Source organism: Artemia franciscana, chromosome 4 (assembly GCF_032884065.1).
Source record: "Artemia franciscana chromosome 4, ASM3288406v1, whole genome shotgun sequence".
Classification (NCBI taxonomy): domain Eukaryota; kingdom Metazoa; phylum Arthropoda; class Branchiopoda; order Anostraca; family Artemiidae; genus Artemia; species Artemia franciscana.
The window spans coordinates 56,596,171-56,614,033 of record NC_088866.1 but is presented as its reverse complement, the minus strand read 5'-3'; the positions used below and the strand labels follow the sequence as shown (position 1 = coordinate 56,614,033).

At 35.9% G+C, this 17,863-nt stretch overlaps 1 long non-coding RNA gene across 4 annotated transcripts in view; it reads right to left on the bottom strand.

Moving 5' to 3' along the window:
* LOC136026645 (uncharacterized) overlaps positions 1-17,863 on the bottom strand; it is a 580,251-nt gene that overhangs the window by 24,073 nt on the left and 538,315 nt on the right. The window contains exon 1 of one of the 4 annotated variants that reach the window (XR_010617363.1): positions 10,554-10,751. The exons of the other annotated variants lie outside the window; for them this stretch is intronic. This is a non-coding gene — a long non-coding RNA (uncharacterized LOC136026645). Of the gene's footprint in view, positions 1-10,553; positions 10,752-17,863 lie in introns of those variants that run through there. 4 annotated transcript variants of the gene reach the window in all.

Here is a 17,863-nt window from a genome sequence, read left to right as displayed (position 1 = left end):
ACACTCCAATTTTTACTTGGTCGGCGAACTTTTTAATCATAGTGAATGCGTACACAGATAACTCCCAAAGGGACCAAATTGCTCAGTTGATGATTATTCCCCGAGTTTTGTTTCTGCAATTTCCTAGCAGGTAGACAGAACATCTTGAGAGACCGCCCTTTCGAAGGCTTTACCAGGCAAACACCGTTCAATTTAATCAGAAACAGAAATTTCCCCTTTCAGACAGTTTGGGCGATGTATCATTAGTTTAAGTTTTTAAGTTTCAAGTTTAGTGGGTTTATCAACGAATAAAAACATATATCTAAAATATTTGAATGTCTATTCCTGGACGCCACACCGAGAACCACAGTGTTTACATTTTGGGCATACAGACAACATGATCAGTGCTTTTACTCTCAGACAAAATCTTACCTCTCAATTACCCCCTCCCCCCCAAAAAAAATTAATAACCAAATACCTCCCTCTTTCTAGCCCCAAGGGAAAAACCACCTCATTAAAACACATAGACACACACTTACGCAGATATGTCTTTAAACGAGCAATCGTGTATATGTGTGCATGCATAACTTTTTTCTTGAAGACGGCACCATATTTTTTTTCCTTTTCTTTTTTTTGAAAATTCGTGTACTAAGATTTGCTGTACTATTTGCTTAAATAGTACTATTTGTACTATTTGCTTAAATAAGCATCGGTCATATTGTTTCTTTAATAAAATTAAATAAAAAAAACAAGTTTTTTCAACTGAAAGTAAGGAGCGACATTAAAACTTAAAACGAACAGAAATTACTTCGTATATGAAAGGGGCTGCTTCCTCATCAACGCTCCGCTCTTTACGCTATAGTTTGACTCTTTCTCTCAACTCTTCTTTTTAAAATAGTAAAAAACTTTAGCGTAAAGAGCGGGGCGTATTAAGAAACCTGAATACCAATTCATTGAGTCCCTCCAAAGTTTATATGACACCGTCTTATAATATAAAGTCTTATAAAGTCTTAATGTCGCTCTTTACTTTCAGTTAAAAAACATATTTTTTTATTTAATTGGAGACAGAAACGGGACCACAATTAGTGAGAAGGAAAGTGTTAAAGAGAGGTGAGCAGAACATTTCCAGAATGTGCTGTAACGTGATAGAGTTACAGGAAAAGATGAAGAAAAGAAAAAAAATCTTTATGATGCATTGGATGTGAAGAAAGATTTATTTTGTGACGAAACATTCGAGACAGTACAATTGGATTAAAATGCCCCAGGTGCTGATATTTCGGGAAATATACATTTCTTTTTTTAACACGCTGGTTGTGAGGTTAAAGAAATCTTCCTGAAGATCATGAACATGATTTCGAAAAAGGGGAAATACCTAGCGATTTGGCAAAAAACTCTAATTAAACTCCTTCATAAAAAAGTAACAAAAGCGAGTGTGTTAATTATAAAGGCATTAATCTGGTTTCTATAGGATGTAAATTACATAGTATGATGATACATTTAGGCTTAGAGATGCTGTAGATAATTTTTTTTTTTATAAAAGAACAGTGTGGTGTTAAGAAGAATAAAGGATGTGCCGACCAAATTTTTATCCTAGATTAATACTTAAGAAGTACCTGAGTAATCAAAAGCCTTTAGTACTCAGTTTTATAGATTATGAGCAAGCGTTTGATTCAGCTAATAGAAGAGCTTTAGCGAAGGTCCTATCCTTGTATAGTATACCAGATAAATACATTACTTTATGAACTCTTTATTGACTACTAAATTACAAAAAGCATAAATACACAAAACGGTCGGGGGAAGGCTCAAACAGCCTTATGTTGGACGGCTGCAATCCTCTAATTCTCAACCTAATTAATTAAAAAAAAAAAAAAATATTAAAGAAGGACAAAAACACTCTCACTCAATTACCCCTTAATACCAGAATATACATAAAAAAGGCTAACAATGATAGTATATATAAAAAAAAAGAAAAAAAAGAAATTAACTCCCCACTTCCAATTTTTTTTTTAATTTTACTTTAAATGACTCAATATGTTCTGCCTCCCTAATGCCAGCTGGGATATCGTTCCAAATAGCCGGAGCTAATACTGGTGTGTCGGTACTCAACAATAAAATTATCTGTCTCTCTGGTCTCATACCCATGGAGTGAACGATTTGCTCGAAAAAAACTGGTAAAAACTGGAGGACATACATCATTGCAACATCGATACGCAAAAACAGCAGCTTGATAATCTCGTATCTGAGCAATGTTAAGCACTAGTAATTTCTTAAAACAAGACGCGGTATCATTCACATTTTCTACATAATTACCAAGAAGACGTACTGTTTTAATTTGTAGGATCTGCACTCTTTTAAAATTTGCATAGGAATTACTAGACCAAAGGACACAACCGTAAGAAATATAAAGCGCAAAAATGATGTGATATAATAGTAAAAGAACTGATAATGGTAAAACATGCTTTAATCGACGCAAAATTCCCAAACCTCTAGCAACTTTAGCTGCAACAAGATCACTATGGTTCTTCCAAGATAGATTACAATCAGGCTGGAATCCCAAATAATGCCCTTCATGCACCTGTGACAAAGGCCTACCGTTAAAAAATCTATTTTTATCAACACATGGAGGCTTACCAACTCGCCTATAAATCATAAAATTAGTTTAATTAACGTTTACTGACAAAAGGCTCAAACTTGTAAATACAAAAAATGTCTTTAATACCCTATTTACTTTCAACAACAAATCATCAACAGATCTACTAGACACAGTTAAAGCAGTATCATCCGCAACACTCAGGTAAGTAGAAACGCATTGAATCAACATACACAAGGTACAGAAGTGGTCCCAAAACAGATCCCTGAGATACGCCACACCTCACTTGAAAAGGAGAAGAAAACACATCATTTAATACAACTTGAATATATCTACCACTTAGAAAACTATGAAACCACTTTAAATAGTTATCACGAACTCCAAGGGATTGTAGACGTTTGAGTAGAATATTAAAATCCACTGTATCGAACGCTTTTCTAAAATCGTTAAAAACAGTCAAAGGGATTTCACCGCATTCAAAGCATTTATTTACAGTATCACAAAGGGAATGCACGGCATCCGACGTCGAGTGACCTTTTTTAAAGCCAAACTGGTTTTCACTTAACATCCCCGTTTTCATAAGGTGATCATAAAGCCTTTTATGCACAATTTTTTCAAATATTTTCGAAAACAAGGGTAGGATTGATATTGGTCTATAATTTTCAATTTCTAGCTTAGAGCCACCTTTGTGAAGGGGGATTACTTTCGCCCTTTTAAGCGCGTCAGGGAATATACCGGTTTGGAGGGAAACATTGATTATATGGACTAGACATGGCATTAAATAACAAATCACTGACTTAAAAGTTTTCAGATTAATGCCATCTGTCCCTGCTGAATTCGATTTGATTGTTTTCACAACCTTCAGAATTTCATCTCCAGTACAAGGCTGAAATTCAATTTCATTTCCAATTCCTCTATCATCCACAAATTCATCTTTCATTAAATCGTTATTAAAATTCACTAACTCTTGCACCTGTACATTTTGCCCAACACTTGAAAAAAACTCAGCAAATTTAGTCGTGATAATTATTTCATCATTAACAAGTTTTCCTTGAATCAGTAGCGATTTAGGTGGAGCTTCTTTCTTCTTTCCCAATAGGTCATTAATAACTTTCCAAATTCCTTTTGTATTATCCTAATTTAAACTCAATTGGTTGGCAAAGTATTATTTTTTAAATTTTCTTCTCATCGAGTTTACTTTATTGCATTTTATTTTGAATTCTTCCAGTTTCTTTATAGCTGTGAATGTTGGAAACTAAACCAACACCAAGAAAAGAGGATTCTTGCCTTCGAGAACAACTGTCTTCGCAGAATACTGAACATTAACTGGAGAGACCACATAACCAACCAGACTGTTCGGTCTATCTCGCGCCAGCCCCTGGTAACAGATGTCATACGCCAACGAAGATGGCGCTACCTGGGGCATGTTATCCGTATGGCGGGAGATAGACTCCCCAGAACTGTACTGGAGTGGCAACCAGAGGGAACCCGAAGAAGAGGGAAGCCGAAGAATACACTTCGTCGTACGTACCAGCGGGACTTAAAACACATCAATGCGATAGTCCAACCCCAGTGGGAAGACGTCTGGGCAGCAGCACATATGAGGGACGACTGGCGGCTCTTTTTGGATGCCCTGGGTGCCTCTGGCGGCACAGGAGGAACTAAGGTCTAAGGTAAGGTAAGTTTCTTGGCACATTCACTGTTTAAATATTCCACATACGCTTGATTTCTTTAATCTGACACTTTAAGAATTTCAATAGTTATCTAGGGCTTCAAGAATGGGCTTTTCAAGAATTTCACTGGGCAAGTCTTATCATACATTAGCTGTACGACCCCCATCATACGATCAAATGCATCAGAAGAGTCATCTTTCATATCCATAATCTCACTAAAATCAATGGTACTCAACTCTTCGCCAAACCTCTGTAAATTCACCTTTTTCAACGACCTAGTCTTTACTTTTTTATTTTATTTCTTTTTATTTGGCCACAAGGTACTTCTCCAACAACTGGGAAATGGTCTGAACAAGGGTATAGAACCACATCGGCATAACTACGGTCCAGATACTTAGAACCAACAAAAATATTATCAATGAGAGTGGCTGAATGACTCATAACACTTGCTGGAATCTTTACTATGGGGAAAATATTATGAGCAACCATGAAATTAAAAAAATCAAAATTCGCTCCATTCAACGTAAGCAGATCAAAGTTAAAATCACCCATACAAATAAAATCTAAACCTGTCCGAGACACCGCACGCGCAAGTTGATCAAACCCATGTTCAAATTCTTCCGAGCTAGCACTTTGTGGTCTATACATAACACTAATAAAAATTTACTACTTCCCATATCTAAATCCAGACTAAAACTTTCGAATTTACCCTCTATCCAAACATCAATATCATTTCTTACATGGTGAGTCAACGACTTAGAAATCAAACACGCAATTCCCCTTCTATAAAGTGAGGTCCGGTTCTTAATCTCCAAATTATAATCTTGAAAAGAGTACAATGAGACAGAGTGTTCCTGACTCAAAAAACTTTCACATATACTAATAAAACTAACTTTACCTTGAGAATCAGAGAGAAATTGCAGCACATCCTCATAAGACGTGGCTAGGTGGCAATTCCAGGCACATAAACTCAGTAAATCGGCTTCCGCGGGATTTAACTGCGAACATTGAACGTAAGCACTGTTTCTCAACTGTTTAAATTTAAGTTGGTTCATACAAGGCTCAATATCAGTTGCTATTTGTGCCGACAGAACCTGTTCAAGGAGAAAAGGTCGGCTCATTAAATCATCCAGTATAGACGCAACGAGAGTAAATGAAATCTCGAACCAAAATAAATCTCTCTATATATAAAAAAAAGCAAGGAAGGAAAAATACACATAAAAGCAGAGAAAAAGAAAAGTTGAAAATACAAGCAAAAACATAAGACTAAATACAGTCGGTAATAGAACGGATCTTCTTGACTGTTGACCCTACACTAGGCTTTGCCAAAATCTGACCCGGATCTGACCAAACATTTCTTTGGCCATACTTGTCTTTCGCTGCGTTCAAAATGTCCCGGCGACGTTTAGTTAGAGACTCCGATACAAAAACACCAGTTGAAGCAAGTTTAGCTTTTGCTTTAAACACTCTACGGGCTACATCTTTGCCAGAAAATTTAACGACGATCGGAGCAGCTCTAATAGAACTTTCTTCATGCTCTGTAGTCGGATTATTCAATCGGAGACGGTATACATTAATCAAATCATAAGATAAGAGGTCTTTCACAGACATTCTGCTATTTATAATGGGAAATATTGTCGTAAGAGTGTCTACACCAGGTAACTGCTTTACCCCATGAAATACCGCACTATCAAGTAAGGACCCTTGATCATAATCATCAAGCTTTTTTTCTATTCTACTAATCCTCTCCTCCAAATTTTCAATTTGAGTTCTCAGACTGCTTAGAGTCTGCTCAATTTTTGCAAACTTTGGATTAAACTCGAGCGTGACTGAATCATAAACCTGGCTGACTATCAGTTCAGTAGCCTCTTTCAGTGATAAATAAAAAAAACTAGTTTTTTTTTAACTGAAAGTAAGGAGCGACATTAAAACTTAAAACGAACAGAAATTACTCCGTATATGAAATGGGTTGTCCCCTCCGCAATCCATCGCTCTTTACGCTAAAGTTTTTAATTGTTTTAAAAAGTAAAATTGTGACAAAGAGTCAAACTTTAGCGTAAAGAGTGAGGGATTGCGGAGGGGACAATCCATTTCATTAACGGAGTAATTTCTTTTCGTTTTAAGTTTTAATGTCGCTCCTTACTTTCAGTTAAAAAAACAGTTATTTATTTAATTTCTGAACGTTTTTGAATTAACGCATGTTTGATTTTGGCTCTCCGAACATAAATTATTAAAATGAAATTTGCATAATAATTCTTTTTTTTGGCTAAATGGCTTTCTCTTAGTTTTGATCAGACGATTTTGAGAAATAAGGGTTTGCGAAGGAGGCCTATTTGCCCTCCAATTTTCCGGTTACTTAAAAAGGCAACTAGAACTTTTAATTTTTACGTAACTTAAGAATTAACGTAACAAACTTTCATATTCGTAAAACGTAACAAACTTTTATATTCTTATATTTTCGATTATATACATGAGGGGGTTTGTCCTCTCGTTAATACCTAACTCTTCACACTAAATCTTAAGTTTTGTCCCAATTTTTTAAGAATGACCCCTGAATCAGAAAGGCAGTAGAATAAATAGTTGAAATTACTAAAAATACTTTAGCATAAAGAGCGAAGTATTTATCTCCTCCTGAATACCTCGCTCTTTATGCTAAAGTATTTTTAGAACCCCTCATATGCATAATAATCTCTGTTCGTTTTAAGTTTTAATGCTACTCCTTACTTTCAATTGAAAAAACTTTTTCATGTTTATATTTTCATTAAATTTTTGTTTTTTTAATAGTAATGCTAGAAAATCCTGTGCACTTTTCATTGAATTTCTCTTCTCCCATAAAATATTCCTCCAAGGAAAGATCCCCCCACATAGCCCACTCCCCACGACCCCACACCCAAACCAAAAAAAATCCCCCTGAAAACGTCGGTACACTTCCTAATAACCATTGCTGTATGTAAACATTGGTCAAAGTTTGTAACTTGCAGCCCCTCCCCCAGGGACTGTGGGGGAGTCCCTGGAACGAAGTTCCACATTTTTGTAGATGGGAACTTGAACTTTTGCAGTAGGGTTCTCTGATACGCTGAATGCAACGGTGGGATGTTTCCCCCTATTTTCCAAAATAAGGCAAATTTTCTCAGGCTCGTAACTTTTGATGACAAAGACTAAATTTGAAGAAACTTATATATTTTAAAATCAGCATAAAAATCCGATTCTTTTGATATATCTTTTAGCATCGAAGTTCCGTGTTTTAGAGTTTCGTTTACTATTTAGCCGGATCGCTCCTTACTACAGTTCGTTACCACGAACTGTGTGACCTTGGGTCTTTGAACTTTTCAGTCACTTTCTTTGTAATATTTTCAAGCAGATCACTTCTTGTCTTCTCCAGTTGGGCTTCAGTTGCAACTAATTTGTCATAAATTTGGGTGATTTTTAAAGATACTGAGTTGGACCTTAATTTATCACTTGCTTTTAGGGCTAAAAAGGTCTTAGAAAGAGTTTCATAAATTTCAGGGGTATTATCAAGTTCCACAATTGCTTTTTTGACAGCAGGCGTGGATGAATCTATCGTTTTAGGGTTGTATTCTTGAAAATTCGCATCTATTAACCTAAATTCCTCATGACTACCCTAACAAGAAACCAGATAAGTGGGCTTTCCGTGCGAATCCTTTCCTATTTGCAAAATTCTCACAGGCCATAGGGGGTAGTTCTTGAATTTAGCTAGCGCAACATCAAACTGTGTGAAACCCTGCATCATTAACAGTATCTTATTTTTAGAAGTCGATAAACAGAGTAAAAAGACTTATCTTTAAGTGAGGGCCGAGCCTCCCTATTGCATCCAAGTGGATTCCCATCCAACCTGTGTAAAGTCGGCCTAAAAGACTTTCCTGCGTATCACTTGGCAGTGCACTTTCCCAAAGAGGGCCCACAGTTTGCCAATTCCACAATAAATAATCCTCCAAAAAATTTCAGTCCCAATTTGCAAAACTTATTTCAGTAACTGCAAGTTACTTCGTAACAGCACATTTAATTCAAAGCAGTAGCTAGCTCAGATCATGAATAATGTAAAAAGATAATCCGATTAGTTTATATTTTGTAACCTTGAAAACTAGTTCAGTACTGAACTAGAGTACTGAATTAAACGGAATAGTGCTATGTACGAGAATTAAATTCAAAAAAAGTTTTTTTTAGCTGAAAGTAAGGAGCGACATTAAAACTTAAAGCGAACAGAAAGCTTTCTGTTCGTTTTGATCGAATGATTTTGAGAAAAAAGGGAACGGTGGAGGAAGCCTAGTTGCCCTGCGATTTTTTGGTTACTTAAAAAGGCAACTACAACTTTTAATTTTTACGAATGTTTTTATTAGTAAAAGATAAACGTAACTTATAAATTAGCTTACGTACCGTACTATTGTAATCTCATGTTTTTATGTCATATATGAGGGGTTCACCCCCTCGTCAGTACCTCGCTCTTTACATTAAAGATTAAACTTTGTCCAAATTCATTAAGAATGACCCTGAATCACAAAAGCCGTAGAATAAATAGTTGAAATCACTAAAAATAATTTAGCGTAAAGAGCGGGGTATTAGGAGGAGGTGAGCCCCTGATATGCGTAATAATTTCTGTTCGTTTTAAGCATTAATGCTGCTCCTTACTTCCAGCTGAAAAAATTTTTCATGTTTATTTTTTCATTTTTTTTAAATAATGCTAGAAAATCCTGCGCTCCCTTCATGGAAATTTTCTTTCCCCATGACAAATTACTCGATGGAAAGTTGCCCCAACACATCCCCCTCTTTTCAACCCCTCCCCCAACCAAAAAATCCCCCTGAAAACGTCTGTACACTTCCCAATAACCATTACTATATGCAAGCACTGGTCAAAGTTTGTAACTTGTAGCCCCTCCCACGGGGACTGTGGGGGAGTAAGTCGTCCCCAAAGACGTAGTTATAAGGTTTTTCCACTACTCTGAATAAAATGGCTATCTCAGAATTTTTATCCGTTGACCTCGGGAAAATAATTAACATGGGAGGGGGTGCCCTCCAATTTTTTTGGTCACTTAATAAGGGCACTAGAACTTTTCATTTCCGTTAAAATGAGCCCTCTCGCAAGATTCTGGGACCACTGGGTCGATACGATCACCCCTGGGAAAAAAACGAACAAACAAATAAACACGCATCCATGATCTGCCTTCTGGCAAAAAATACAAAATTCCACATTCTCGTAGATAGGAGCTTGAAACTTCTACAATAGGGTTCTGTGATACACTGAATCTGATGGTGTGATTTTCGTTAAGGGGTGTTTCCCCCTATTTTCTAAAATAGGACAAATTTTCTCAGGCTCGTAACTTTTGATGGGTGAGACTAAACTTGATGAAACTTATATATTTAAAATCAGCATTAAAATGCGATTCTTTTGATGTAGCTATTGGTATAAAAATTCCATTTTTTAGAGTTTTGGTTACTATTGAGCCGGGTCGCTCCTTACTACAGCTCGTTACCACGAACTGTTTGACAATAATGCTGCTGTGAAGGTAGCACCTGAGGTTAGTTGATGGCTTCGTATTACATCAGGAGTTATGTTGCTTTATATGGATCATTTTGATGGACTTTGTCCGTAATCAAATCGGGAACTAAACTTTCCTAGACTTAGGTTATATTGATGATTTATGCATCCTAGATGAAAATGTTAGCATAATGAATGGACTTTTGAAGGTTTTCCGAGTTCAGGGTGCAAGATAGATTTCAAAATTAATGTCAAGAACAAGTACATGTTCCACAATTCTTCGTGCTACAAATGGCACACTTCGTGTCATATTTGGCACGATTACACATAATTGACACGCATGCGGAATGCGAAATACTTGAAAGCAGGAAGCCTCTCGTCTTTATTAGGCTGTAGAAAGTGCTGGCAATTTATGAAAATTTTGGATGCAAGGCTTTTTTTTCTTTTTTATTTTACTGGATATAAGAAAAAATGAGCTAAAAAATTTAATGGGATTTTTTTTCGAATTCATTTAAAGAAATTATAAAAAAGTTGTTTTTCGTACTATAGGTGGAAATTGGCCTGTGCATTCTCCTCCCAAATTGGTGTCCTCGATTGCACCAACCATCCAAATTCTAACCATAGCTGTCGCTTAGCTATTGTTTTAGTAGAGCTTGGTTATAAATGCAGACACAATGTAATTAGATAGTAATTAGAAATATGACCTCCAATGTCTATCATTATCTGGTAGTACATAATATTAAATATTGTAGGGGCTATTGATATGATATGTAAAAAGGTCGAAACCAGTTTCAAACACTTGATTACAAAAACTTACAATTTTGTGTCCCAGACGATTGAGATGGAAACAACCTAACTGAATGTCTGCCAATTTATTCTTAGCAATACTTAGCAACATTATTTGAGTTAATCTCTAAAACTTGGAAAAGTAAGTCCAATTTGCATATTTTTATATTATTGAAAAGTTCAATGTGATCTTAACTGTGTATTCTAGTTTTAATTTGACTGTATAGTTGAACCTTGAAATTTTGTAATATTATTTTCCACACCCTTTAGTTCATAAGTAGGTAGGTAATTCCGCTTGATGTTAAATAGTTCTCTGAAAATTGTTGATTTAAAAAAAAGTGTTTTTTTTTTCCAATGTTAGTGACAAAACCACTTACTTGAATGTGTGTTCGCATTCTTGGGAACTGGACTGTTAACGGAAACCTGTTCCATCGTAACACATCAAGTTTTAAGGGGTACGATTTTAAGGGGTTTCACAATTCAAGGGGTGGATTGTGAAATGTTTCACAATTGGCTAGCGATCATTTACCCTTTTAAAGCAAGACCCGTTGATTTATCTGTAGTTTGGAGTTTCTATTCAGGTCTTTTTAATTTATAGAAGGCTCTATTTATGTTTGATATATTGCATAAAAATTCACCTGAATGTTTGGTTGATGTGTTTGAGAGAGATGAGCCTGAATATGAGACAAGGAATCCATCAGCGATTAGAAAACCGATTAAAAGGTCTGCAAGGTATGCATTTTCGATTCGTCACGTTCTCTCTTCTATATGGGAGTCCCTTCCTTACGATCAAATAGTTCTTGGTAACGAGCTGTAGTAAGCAGAAACCCGGCTCAATAGTAACCGAAACTCTAAAATATAGAATTTTAATACCAATATTTACATCAAAAGAATTGCGTTTTAATGCCGATTTTAAATATGTAAGATTCATCAAGTTTAGTCCTACTCATCAAAAGTTAAGAGCCTGAGAAAATTTGCCTTATTTTAGAAAATAAGTAGAAACACCCCCTAAAAGTCATACAATCTTAACAGAAATCACACCATAAAATTCAGCGTATCAGAGAACCCTAATGTAGAAGTTCCAAGCTCCTATCTACAAAAATGGGGAATTTCGCATTTTTTTTGCAAGAAGACAGATCACGGAAGCGTGTTTATTTGTTTTGTTGTTGTTGTTTTTTTCCCCAGGGGTGATCGTATCGATTTAGTGGTCCTAGAATGTCGCGAGAGGGCTCATTCTAACGAAAATAAAAATTCTAGTGTCGTTTTTAAGTGACTAAAATATTGGAGGGCATCTAGGCCCCCTCCCATGATCACTTCCCCCCCCCAAGGTCACCAGATCAAAATTCTGAGATATCCATTTTATTTACCATAGTCGAAAAACCTAATAACTATGTCTCTGAGGATGAATTACTCTTCTAAAGTCCCCTTGGGAGGGGCTGCAAGTTACAAACTTTGACCAATGTTTACATATATTGTTATTGGGAAGTGTACAGACGTTTTCAGGCGGATTTTTTTTGGTTTGGGGGCGGGGAGGGGTATAAGTTGAGGAGAGGTGTTACGTGTGAGGATCTTTCCGTGGAGTATTTTGTCATGGGGGAAGAGAATTTCAATGAAGGGGGCGCAGAATTTTCTAGCATTATTAAAAAAAGCAATGAAAAAATAAATATGAAAAGTTTTTTCAACTGAAAGTAAGGAGCATCATTAAAACTTAAAACGAACAGAAATTATTACGCATATGAGGGGTTCACCTCCTCTAATTACATCGCTCTTCAGGCTAAAGTATTTTCAGTAATTTCAACTATTTAGTCTAAGGCCTTGGGAATTCAGGGGTCATTCTTAAGGAGCTGGGACAAAATTTAAGCTTTAATGTAAAGAGCGAGGTATTGACGAGGGAGTGAAGCCCCTCATATACGTAATAAAGACCAAAGGATATAGAAGTTCCTAAGAATATAGAAATACCTAAGAATATAGAAGTTCTAGTTGTGTTTTTAAGCAATTAAATAAAAAAAAAGTTTTTTTTTAATGAAAGTAAGGAGCGACATTAAAACTTAAAACGAACAGAAATTACTCCGTATATGATAGGGGCTTTTCCTTCTCAACGCCCCGCTCTTTACGCTAAAGTTTGACTCCTTCTCTTAACTCTACATTTTAAAACAGTAAAAAACTTTAGCGTAAAGAGCGGGGCGTTGAGAAGGAAAAGCCCCTTTCATATACGGAGTAATTTCTGTTCGTTTTAAGTTTTAATGTCGCTCCTTACTATCATTTAAAAAACTTGTTTTTTTTATTTTATTTCTGAACGTTTTTGAATCAATGCATGTTTTGATTTTTGCTCTCTGCAGAGGAATAATTAAGACGAAATTTGTATTTTTTTTTTTTTTTTTTTGCTAAATGGCGTTCTCATAATTTTAATCGAATGATTTTGAGAAAAAAAGAGCGGGGGAGGAAGCCTGTTGCCCTCCGATTTTCGGTTAATTAAAAAGGCAACTAGAACTTTTAATTTTTTATGAATCTTTTTATAAGTAAAAGATATGCGTAACTTATAAATTGGCTTACGCAAAGAACTTTTGTATTCTCATGTTTTTATTACATTCTAGCTGTTGGGGTGGCGTTTCGCGCCACCCCACCACAAAGTCGGTTGGGGTGTCTCGCGCCCCCCAAGCCCCCCCCTGCGCGTGTAAGTCGTTACGCGCCATATTAGTTACGCGCCATTGTAGTTGTGTCCCTCTGTCCCACCTGTAAATAGATAAATATATATATATATATATATATATATATATATATATCTATATATATAAAAATAAGTTGTCTGTCTGTGGATGTGTGGATGGATGTGTGGATGGATGTGTCAGGTGACGTCACCTGAAAAAACTGGATCAGGTGACGTCAAAACTGAAAAAACTAAAAAAAGGCAAAAACTACAAAAAAAACTAAAAACTAATAAAAAAAATAAAAAAGCTAAAAAACTAAAAAAACTATAAAGGTAAAAACCAATAAAAAACTAAAAAAAAAAAACTGAAAAAACTAAAAAAAGGCAAAAACTACAAAAAAAAACTAAAAACTAATAAAAAAAGTAAAAAAGCTAAAAAACTAAAAAAACTAAAAAAAGGTAAAAAACTAAAAAAAAAAAAAAAAAGGGAAAAAACTAATAAATGACGACACTCAAAGAGAAAGCGACCAGGACAAAAGGAATGTTCGATTAGCAATCAACAAAGCACCGGGACACAGGGAGTATAAATTACGACCAGGACATAAGTAAAAAAAAAAACTATCTATATATATAAAAATAAGTTGTCTGTGGATCTGTGGATCGTGGATCAGGTGACGTCACCTGAAAAAACTGGATCAGGTGACGTCAAAACTGAAAAAACTAAAAAAAGGCAAAAACTACAAAAAAAACTAAAAACTAATAAAAAAAATAAAAAATCTAAAAAACTAAAAAAACTAAAAAAAGGCAAAAACTACAAAAAAAACTAAAAACTAATAAAAAAGCTAAAAAACTAAAAAAACTAAAAAAAAGGCAAAAACTACAAAAAAAATAAAAACTAATAAAAAAAATAAAAAAGCTAAAAAACTAAAAAAACTAAAAAAACTAAAAAAAGGTAAAAAACTAAAAAAACTAAAAACTAAAAAAAACAAAAAAAGGTAAAAACTAAAAGAACTAAAAAAGAAAAAAATAAATGACGACACTCAAAGAGAAAGCGACCAGGACAAAAGGAATGTTCGATTAGCAATCAACAAAGCACCGGGACACAGGGAGTATAAATGACGACCAGGACACAAGTAAAAAAAAAAATTAACAAAACTAAAAAGAAGGTAAAAACTACAAAAAAACCAAAAAGAAAAAAAAACTAAAAACTAATAAAAAAACTAAAAAATCTAAAAATCTAAATAAACTAAAAAAGAAAAAAAAAGGAAAAAAATAAAGGAGAAAAACAAAACTAAAAAACGAATGTATATACAGACCGGTACACCGGGATACAAATGACGACCGGGACACAGGGAATATAAATGACGACCGGGACACAGGGACACAACTACAACGGGGACACCGGGGGAAACAGGGGGATATAAATGACGACCGGGACAAAAAAACTAAAAAGAAAAAAAAACTAAAAACTAATAAAAAAACTAAAAAATCTAAAAATCTAAATAAGCTAAAAAAGAAAAAAAAAGGAAAAAAATAAAGGAGAAAAAATAAACTAAAAAACGAATGTATATACAGACCGGGACACCGAGATACAAATGACGACCGGGACCCGGGACACAGGGAATATAAATGACGACCGGGACACAGGGACACAACTACAACGGGGACACCGGGGGAAACAGGGGGATGTAAATGACGACCGGGACACCGGGACAGGGAATGGTCGATTAGCAATCACCATCAACAAAGCTCAAGGGCAATCATTAGAATCATGAGGTATAGATCTGAATACAGATTGTTTTCCCATGGACCATTATATGTTGCATGTTCAAGAGTCGGTAAACCTGACAATCTATTTATATGCAAAGACAATGGGACAGCAAAGAATGTTGTATATTCGCAAGTTTTACGTAGTTAAAACCATATATATATATCTATCTATATTCACAGGTGGGACATAGGGACACAACTACAATGGCGCGTAACTATTATGGCGCGTAACGACTTACGCGCGCGGGGGGGCTTGGGGGGGGCGCGAAGCGCCCCCACCAACTAGGTGTTGGGGTGGCGCGAAGCGCCACCCCAACAGCTAGTATATATATATATATATATGTATATATATATATATATATGTTTTTAACTACGTGAAACTTGCGAATATACAACATTCCTCGCTGTCCCATTGTCTGTGCATATAAATAGAATGTCAGGTTCACTGACTCTTGAACATGCAACATATAATTGTCCATGGGAAAAACAATCCGTATTCAGATCTATACCTCATTATTCTAATGATTGCCCTTGAGCTTTGTTGATGGTGATTGCTAATCGAACATTCCCTGGGTCCCGGTCGTCATTTATATATCCCCCTGTGCCCCCGGTGTCCCTGTTGTAGTTGTGTCCCTGTGTCCCGGTCGTCATTTATATTCCCTATGTCCCAGTCGTAATTTGTGTCCCGGTTTCCCAGCCTGTAATTTCTCTTTGAGTGTCCGGGTCGTCGTTTATATTCCCTGTGACCCGGTGTCTCGGTCGTCGTTTGTGTCCCCGTCTGTAATTTCTCTTCGAACATTCCTTGTGTCCCGGTCGTCATTTATACATCCCCCCTGTGCCCCCGGCGTCCCCATTGTAGTTGTGTCCCTGTGTCGCGGTCGTCATTTATATTCCCTGTGTTCCCGTCGTGATTTGTGTCCCGGTGTCCCAGTCTGTAATTTCTCTTTGATCATCCCGGTCGTCATTTATATTCCATGTGTCCCGGTCGTCATTTGTGTCCCGGTCTGTAATTTCATCAGTTGACAAACATGACGTCAGTCGACAAACAACTTCATGACGACATACATCTCAATCCTTATAATGACGTCAGTCGACAGACACACAAACAAACAACTTATTTTTATATGTATAGAAGATAGATCGATATGAGGGGGTTCGCCCCCTCGTCAGTACCTCGCTCTTTACACTAAAGCTTAAATTTTGTCCCAACTCATTAAGAATGACCCCTGAATCACAAAAGCCGCAGAATAAATAGTTGAAATTACTAAAAATACTTTAGCGTAAAGAGCGAGGTATTAGGAGGAGGTGAGCCCCTCATATGGGTAATAATTTCTGTTCATTTTAAGTTTTAATGCTGCTGCTTACTTCCAGCTGAAAAAAAACTTTCATATTTATTTTCTCTTTTTTTTTAAGTAATGCTAGTAAATCCTGCGCTCCCTTCATGGAAATTGTCTTCCCCCATGAAAAATTCCTCGATGGAAAGTTCCCCCAGCATACCCCGCTCTTCTTAACCCCTGCCTCAAACAAAAAAAAATCCTCCTGAAAACGCCTGTACACTTCCCTATAACCATTACTATATGTAAGCACTGGTCAAAGTTTTGAACTTGTAACCCCTCCCTCTTGTATATTTAATCTTGTATATTTAAAATCAGCATTAAAACGCGATTCTTTTGATGCAACTCAAAAATCCTCCTGAATCCACCCACGGGGACTGTGGGGGAATAAGTCATCCCCAAAGACATAGTTATAAGGTTTTTCGACTACGCTGAATAAAATGGCTATCTCTGAATTATGATCCGTTGACCTTGGAAAAATACTTAGCGTGGGAGGGGGCCTAGGTGCCCTCCAATTTTTTTGGTCACTTAAAAAGGCCACTAGAACTTTTCATTTCCGTTAGAATGAGCCCTTTCGCAACATTCTAGGACAACTGGGTCGATACGATCACCCCTGGGAAAAAAAAAAACAAAAAACAAAAAAACAAACAAACAAATAAACACGCATCCGTGATCTGCCTTCTGGCAAAAAAAAAATAAAATTCCACATTTTTATAGATAGGAGCTTGAAACTTCTATAGTAGGGCTCTCTGATACGCTGAATCTGATGGTATAATTTTCGTTAAGATTCTATGACTCTTAGGGAGTGTTTTCCCCTATTTTCTAAAATAAGGCAAATTTTTTCAGGCTCATATCTTTTGATGGGTAAGACTAAACTTGATGAAGCTTATATATTTAAAATCAGCATTAAAATGTGAATCTTTTGATGTAGCTATTGGTATCAAAATTCCATTTTTTAGAGTTTTGGTTACTATTGAGCCGGGTCGCTCCTTACTACAGTTCGTTACCACGAACTATTGATAAATTTCATAAAATTTAGTCTTTGTCATCAAAAGTTACTAGCCTGAGAAAATTTGCCTTATTTTAGAAAATTGCGAGAAACATCCCACCGTTGCATTCAGCGTATCAGAGAACCCTACTGCAAAAGTTCAAGTTCCCATCTACAAAAATGTGGAACTTCGTTTTTTTGCCACTCTAGTAAGGTCGCTCCCTACTACAGTTCGTTACCACGAACTATTTGATCAAAAAATTGGAGGGCAACTAGGCCTCCTCCCCTGCTCCTTTTTTTCTCAAGATCTTCCGATTAGAAGTATGAGGAAGCCATATAGCCAAAAAAAAATATTATGTAAATTTCGTTTTAAATATTTATGCATGGAAAGCCAAAATCAAAACATGCATTAATTCAAAAACGTTCAGAAATTAAATAAAAAAAACAAATTTCTTTTAACTGAAAGTAAGGAGCGACATTAAAGCAAAACGAACAGAAATTACTCCGTATATGAAAGGGGCTTTCTTCCTCAACGCCCCGCTCTTTACGCTAAAGTTTTTTACAGTTTTAAAAAGTAAAGTTAAGAGAAAGAGTCAAACTTA